Genomic DNA, 7983 nt, shown 5'->3' with positions numbered 1-7983 from the left:
ATAAAAAACAAAAGCATTAAAAAATCTCCACCAGATAGACCAGCCACAGCACAGGCGTGTACAAGCGTAACGAAAAGCAAGATACAATGGGCGCTCATGAGCCGGGAGCGGTTCGGGAGACTCCGCATGTCCCACCCCCCCGACCCGTCCGAAAGCATTTGCATTTGGCTGAGCTTCCAATGCTTCAGAGTGAACAAAACATTTTCGGGGTTTCAGTATATGTCATCATTTGACACTCCCCCGCGAAGAGGAAAGGGGAAAAAATGTTGCTGCCTTTTTTCAATGTACCTTATTATGCAGTGCTGGTAAATGGTGCTGGCGGTGAACCACCGCCCCCTTTCCTGATGGCGCGGTACAATAACTGTAATCTCAATCATCTCACCCGTGAGTGATCTGCCGTGGCCTTTGGTGAGGGTAGTCAGCCGGGCGCCTGGGATAAAATCGGAATTGTCTCGGTTCTTCCAAGCCAATGTACAGAAGCTGGTAACTCTTATCACAGAACCGGAGGCTGAGTCATCAGCCCCCTTGCCCTCGTGCTTAAGGGCGTCCTCACTATTGGGATGATTCTGATTTAATTTAACGGTTTAAAACGAAAGTTATACTTCGATTTCACGCGGCCACTGGCACGATATCGGCGCGGTGGTCTCCTGGTCCGGACTGCACGATTGCTGAGTTGCATTGTGGCTCTTGTAGCTATCCCCGTAGTCCGCGTCTTCCGCCCCCCTTGGAATCGGGTTGCAATCATTGTCGTGGGTGGTTTGGTAAATGTCCGTCAGTCTATCTTCCTCTGGGAACAGCACAATCTTTTGCGCCTCTTTCCCTGTTTGCCCTGAGACGCCATAGCGACGGCACTGGGCCCATGTCACCTTTTTTTTTTTTTCTTTTTTTTTTTTAGATCACCGTTATGTACGGTGCCCGCAGACAAGAGCGATACGCGCGCTACACAGCCATTCATACTTGCTTTTGTATGCAAGAGTTCCATCCGTTTTTGTATCTCTTGCCGAGTGAAAACTGTGCAAGATGACGTTCATCTCCCCTCCGTTGTTTCTGCTTACATGGATGGCCCTTGTTGAGATCGCCGGGAAGCAAAGCAAAACTGTGGAATAGTCCGGAGTCAATCCCTCCGTATGGTCTAATGTACTCGCTCAGAATATGGGGCCAATGACTAGAGAACCAGTGTATCAGAGAGCCAGCTGCCTGTGTCAGATTCAGGGGTGCCCCTGCAACAACCCATGTTGTCCCTTCCTCCCCAACCTATCCTGGCTAACCGTGGCAGTGTCCGCCCATTTTTCATAGAAGTAACAGTGAGCAGGAATAAGAAACACTGAGTTTAAGTGACATAAAAATGGGAGGGGGGGTCCCCCGGTGTCTGGTATCCAGCAGGACATAGACAGTGTTAGGGGAGAGGCCAGATCCCACGCTATGACAGTCCAGGCCAGTACAGAATTTTATCTTACAAATGAAAGGAGGGGCCTGAGTGAAGCTCACCCCAGGTTTGCCAGGATGAGAGTTACCAGCCCTTCGTCCCATCGCGGAGGGACCAGAAATCATTCCTGTTTACCCATGTGCCTCCCCCGCCGCCCATCTCAGGGCACACTATGTATGAGCATTAACAAGCATTGAGCACTCACAGGCTGATAAAGACCGTTACCATCCACGCAGCTGTCCTCCACCGAGAGGAAGGACGAAACTGCACCACTGCCCGAAGCAAGCGGTCTATCCTATCTAAGCATCAGAGACAAGGTGAACATGAAAGAAACCAAAGAAAATGATTCTTCCCTTTTCTCACGTGGGTTGAGGACTAAACCGAGAGCATTACCGAACCACACCAGACAATATTGAACATACAAGGCATTGACTCACAAGAAGCAAATAAATTCGGAGACGCGTGACGGATAGCTGGAGTCCCAGTACCCCTCCGCCATTACGTCCTTTGAGTCCCTGCTTCCCGTTAGCTTTGCACACAGACGTGTACCTGGAGATTTTTCAAAACCTGGGCTTTCGCTCGTAACGGAGCTCGATAAGAACAGATTTGTCTCCCTAACACGATCAACCAAGTATCTCCGTACGTCCATGCGGAACCTTTGTGAATTTAGACTGCATCGCACCCGTGCTACAGCTCCCTCTCCACTCCCCTCCTCCAAGGAAACTAGGGGAGTGATTAAGAACTGGTTCAGAGGCAAGCAATATCGCCCTGAACCTACCCCAGAGAAGAGATAGCGCGAGACCCAGAGAACAGTACCAGCAATTTGCCACAGCGTGTATACTCTTTTTCATGTTACACATTAAATTCTACTTTAAAAATTCCCTGAATTCTGTAATTGCACAAATCAATGGACATGTTGGAACTATAGTACAATTTAAATTGTTGAGTAACAATTGGCTGTACCAGAGGAAATAAACTGATTAATATTTTATTTAAACATTATTAGTGTTTTAGATTTATGCAAATAACCTCCTTGAGGGGAACAAAGGGTATGATAACTACATGCTGATTTTTTTTTATAAGATTTAAAAACTGTTAAATTGAAAGAAAAATACATGAACACATAAACCACAACATAGTACAATATAAATTTGGTAAACTTAAGAAAGAGAGATGGCTAAATTAATCACTAGTACTATGGAATGGTTCCTTGAAAAGACCTAAAAGTATGTTAAGTCCTGCTCAGTGTACTAAATTCTGAAGATATACAGTTAGTAATGAACTGAATCCTTTTAGAGGATTTCAGTTGCCCAGTTACTTACCCATGTGAAATGTACATCCAACCTTCCTATTAAAGTCATGTTATAGACCAATCTGCTGAAAGTGGGGATGGTGCGCTTCAATTTTGTGAAATCTAGTTGTCAGAGCAGTTAATTATGTTTTTTGAAAAATATGATTGTGTAGTTCATGAAGGCATTTTTAAATATTGCTATTATAAACTTTCCAGGATAGTTCATTCTGCAACTTCAAACTTTTGCAGAGGGCATACAGTTTTTCATTCTTTTACATATACCCTTTTTCATTTCATAGCCAAAAACTCCTTCCCTGTTGACTTCCATGCAAGTTCCTCTTTTTTTATCATAGGCTCAAACAGAAGGGGCTTTCTTTAGTAATGCTCAGTGGCAACAGGAGGCAGTTACAGTGTGTCATTCATCAATATTGCAGCCATTTTCCAGTTGCCTTCTGTGGAGGTTGAGCAACGCACGGTTGCTTGAGTCATTTCCCTCATTATCCCCATTGGTCAGCTTTGCAACTTAATGGTCCTTCTCAGACCCTGATGAATTAGGAACATGTTGCCATTTAAAATACAAATTATGTGCAATATTAAAGCACTCTTCTAAAATGCAAGGGATTATAGTTTACTTGTACTCAATATAAGAGAGAAGGAATTAATTTCCCTTCTTTCATATATAAGCTTATGGACATTTTTGCTGTATGCAGTTTCTTGATAAAAGAATATATGGTAAAGTGTTCTACTTTTATTATTTATATAATATTATATATAATTATACATATATTAAATGATTTATATGCTTTGAGTAAATGTGGATATTTTTGTTGCAGTTTACGGTTTGATGGCTTATGCATTTAAAATGAACAATTAAATACCATATTTTTTTATTGAGGCAACTGGGCAGTGTTGTATTTGTTAACTTATTTAAAAATAAATCATATGTGTATATCAGACAGTGTACATCAGTAAAGGTGTTCTGTTTTTTTGAATTATTTTTTATTCTTCTACCTACACACACAAGGTAAAAGTGGTGGGATCTCTCAAAAAATGTAAATAAGACAAAACATGGGTTTTTGTTTCTATATTGGTACTTTGTGAAAAGGTCTCTTTTTTACAGTATAATTTCCTTTAAAAACATAAAAAAAAAAAAAAGCAGATGCCTCCAACAGTGGCAAGAAGATATTGATACATAAGTAAAGCAAGTTAAGATTACAGTATATGAAACTAGAATTTACATATTTTCTAACTTATTTTTTTTAATATTAAAAGGTATCCAGAGGATTGCGAATGAGTCAAAGCTGGAGTTTGTCCTTGGTAAGACATAGTTTTGATTTCTGTACAGAATGGATTGTATGGGTATATTCTGTGTCTATAATATTGCATACTAGTTTTAAAAAAATTGACACCTGTGTATAGTAGATATTGTGTGCCTGTGTTGGAAATATTGGGGCTAGATTTTCAGCTGGTGTAAATTGCTGTAGTGCCATTGACTTAAGTAGAGCTACTTCATTTTATATCAGCTCTATGGTATGGCCCATAATGTTTTATAAAACATTACATATTCTGGGCTAAGGAATTGAAAATCCCTGTGTTTAAACTATGGGCAGTTCTATATTTATTCGGCTATAATACTGTACCTTTGAATAATGTATATATTTAGTTAAAAGCACAACTATTCCTTTGTAGGGAAAGGTTAATATCAATCTTTCTCCTTACTCTAGTCTAGTGCGTTTACAGGGGAGCAGTCTGTTTCAGAAGGTGTTCTGTTAGTATATATCACACACTCTATATAATATAGTTAGGAGAGTTCAGTCGGTCAAGCAGACTAATTTGTTGAACATGTTTCCTCATTGTTAACTTGATGTTTGGTAGCGGAAAGCATTTAAATTAAATTATTTCGCACTATGAAGTCTGATAGATTTTCAATCTCTTCAATTTCTCTTTTTTTCCATATTGTCTGTTATCTTTCTCAATTTTCCCATATAGAAAATCATTACAAACGGAAGGAAACAAAAAACTATCTTCCCATGGTTTCATAAAATTGCATAATATTTGTAGCATTAACAGAAGTGTCATTTAGAAAGTGTAAGACGCTTTTTATTTTTATTTTTCAAAAGATGAAGAGAAATAGTTGTGCAGTGTACTAAGTGTAACTGGAACATACGACATCTCTGGAATCTAAACAATTCCTAGCTTTAGGCCTTCATTTTTCTCCATACTGTACAGGAAAGGACATAGATGTAATAATAAAACTTTGACATTGTGCAATCCGAAGACAACATATAGTATTTTCTGAAATAATTAAAACTAATCAGCTACCTTATTTTTAGTTTTTTGATATTATCAGACAAAATGCATTTGACATAGTGTATGTATGTAGTGAGGAAACCTGAATAGTGATAAATACTCGTCAATGTGATCCATCACAGTAAATATACATGTATGAAATATTATCATCATATATTTTAATTATACATTACATTTTCCTTTCTGGTATATATAGCATCCTATGCAGAAAATGGAAAACTGTTTTTTCTACTGCCAGATCCTCAGGTCTGCTATATCTACCTTGTCCCACTTTAGATGGCTAATAATTTCCCCTTGCATAAAAAACTCTCTAGTGGCATAGAGCCTCACACCATCTGTCCTCCACAATCATCACCTTCCTTCTTCCTCCCTCTTCTCCACTGTCCTATCCCTCTTGCCCAGCTCTCTGCCTTTGCCTTTGTGTTTAGTTAACCGCTTCCTCAGTAAACCCCACTCAAAGGATTTAAATAACAAAAAACTATGAAAAAATCATGATGCTACTGTGATGCTTACTGACTATTATTCTGCTCACTCTGCTGGTTCGTTATATCCCTTTGCCCTACCCTTTGGGTTTGTTTACGTACAGTTTTTGTATTGCTGTATCCATATAAATTTTGAAAGTGGCATAGTTAAAGTGATAGGATTTCCTAGTATGGATGCAATTATACTGATGGGTTGTATTGCTTCAACTGTGTTGGTTTCTAAACTGATATAGCTGAAGTGATACAAAAACTGTATGTAGACCAATCCTTTGCCAATTATGCTTTTTAGATTGTAACCTCTTGAGTGCAGGGACTGTTTTTTTTTCTTGATGTTTACACAGTGCCTAGCAAAATGAAACCCTGTTCCTATTTGGCCCTTTGGTGCAACCATAACTGATAACATGATTATGTTGATGATAAAGAACTGCTGTAGATTTCCCTTAGCTATCCAGCCTCACAGCACATACTATATGGGACATGACAATGGAAAATGAGGCATGGCCAGAGTATTGCTGTGCTCCAGTGATACTCAGGTCCCTGATCAGCCGTTGGGTAGCTGTTGGAGGTGGGTGCAGATTACAGCAGGCATTGCTACAGAAGGTGAATCTGCTCCCAGCTGGCTTGAGGATCAGTGAGTGGAGATAGAAAAATAGGCTTTACACTACTTTTATATCTCTTGTCACTACCGGGACGTGGGTGGTCTGATCTAGTGGTCAAAGCAGGAGTCACGAGTCAGGCTAGATCAGATACCAAGAGGTCAGAATCAGAGACTGGCAAGAGGGCAAACTGAGAGTCAAGTTTGAGGCAGGCTGGATCAGGTTACCAGGAGATCAGAAGCAGGAGAAAACTTGAGAGCAGAACCACAGATCAATAACCTGAGTCAGGTCTGGTTGGGATACCGGGAAGTCAAGCCAGGGGAGTGGAAGCAGGAAGCACAAGGTACACAGTCCAAAGCAAGGTGGATTCCACTGCATGGACAGCTTCCTGTTCCTGTGCTGAGTTTAAATAAGGGCTCTGGACCAATCAGGACCCCCAGTTTTCTGCCAATCAGCTCTTCGGACTGGGGTCATCTGTCTCAGTTCAGCTCCTATTTTGACAACAATTAGCAGGTTCCTGGGTGGCAGGCAGGTTGAAACGTGCTGGATCCAAAGAGCCCTAGGAATCAGTGTTCAAGACCCACAGTTGCTTACACCCCTCCTTTGGGTCCCACATTGAGCAGAGCTCTAGTATGTGGTATCTAATGGTGACTGAAATTTCCTGATTCATTCAGCAGCATTATGAATTATATCACTGCAGCTCTAGGAATACATTTTATTAGTTAACTGCCGCTGCTCAACCAGTAATGGCACACAAAAGTGCAAAGCCCTGTGTTGTTTAGGATGGCCTTACCTAGCCAGTGGTAGTTGACAACACAGAGACCCTTGCAGGATTGGGTCTTTAGTGACAACTAATTTTTTTGTTATTTAAGTTAACCCCCCTACTCCAAATTAGATTCCCTCATGCTCAGTTAGACTGACTCCCTTTGAGTTACTTACACCCACTATCAGTATCTAAAGCAGGATAAACTGGTGAAGTAAACACATTAAGGAGCCAGAAGTAAGTTCATTAAAGTAGTATACTTTACACTGTCCTATGCTACCTTAGACATTTGGTAGAATTCTGTAAGTAGGTCTAAAAAAGTCTAAGTTAGTGTAATGAGTCTATTAGTATAAGGGGTCCAATGTAGACATTACTTCCCAGTTTGGCCCTGTGACTCTAAAGACGTGTAACTCCTGTCCAGACTACCCGCTGTATCGGCAGGTAGCGATTGATTTATCGGGGATCGATATATCGCATCTCATTTAGATGCGATATATCGATCCCCGAACGCGCTCCCTGTCGACTCTGGAACTCCACTGGAGCGAGCGGCAGTAGTGGAGTCGACGGGGGAGCCGTGGATGTCGATCCCATGCCGTGAGGACGGGAGGTAAGTTGGAGTAAGATACTTCAACTTCAGCTACGGTATTCCTGTAGCTGAAGTTGCGTATCTTACATCGACCCCGCCCCCTAGTGTAGACCAGGCCCGAGGGAGTTTAAGTTGATGTAATAAATTGTGATGGGGCAAGGCCAGATGGCTACAGTAAAGTACTGAGAAACAGGTATGTTAGCCCCAGGCTAAACAAATCCCTAGGACCATGGTAACCAAATGGCAGTTGCTCCAGGTTAATCAAGGCAGATAGATGGGGCATCTGCGGGGGCAGTGTCCTCCGAGGGACGCGCCGAGCGGAGAGCGGGTCAAGAGCGACAGAGGGGATAAGGACGGACCACCAGGGGGCGCTCCACTGGAGACGAGCTAATTCCGAGTGACGTAGAGGCGCGGTGGTGGTCCCGCCAGTTACAGAGCAGAGACTTTAACTTAGTTACAATAGAACCTTTAACTTTGCTATGAGGGTAACTTACTTCGTTCTTTTTCCCCCCTTTGTAATCTTCTTTCT

General features: G+C 41.6%; 1 protein-coding gene across 1 annotated transcript in view; it reads left to right on the top strand.

The window, feature by feature from the left end:
- Nucleotides 1-3988: 3988 nt before the first annotated feature.
- INPP4B (inositol polyphosphate-4-phosphatase type II B) overlaps nucleotides 3989-7983 on the top strand; it is a 329709-nt gene continuing 325714 nt past the window's right edge. The window contains exon 1 of the mRNA XM_075066288.1: nucleotides 3989-4034. The gene's annotated coding sequence lies outside the window, so the exon portion shown is untranslated. The remainder of the gene's footprint in view (nucleotides 4035-7983) is intronic.

The sequence above is a fragment of the Chelonoidis abingdonii genome, chromosome 5, assembly GCF_003597395.2.
Source record: "Chelonoidis abingdonii isolate Lonesome George chromosome 5, CheloAbing_2.0, whole genome shotgun sequence".
Taxonomy (NCBI): Eukaryota; Metazoa; Chordata; order Testudines; family Testudinidae; genus Chelonoidis; species Chelonoidis abingdonii.
Note: the sequence above shows the minus strand (reverse complement) of the source record. Positions and strands in the feature narration are given on the sequence as shown.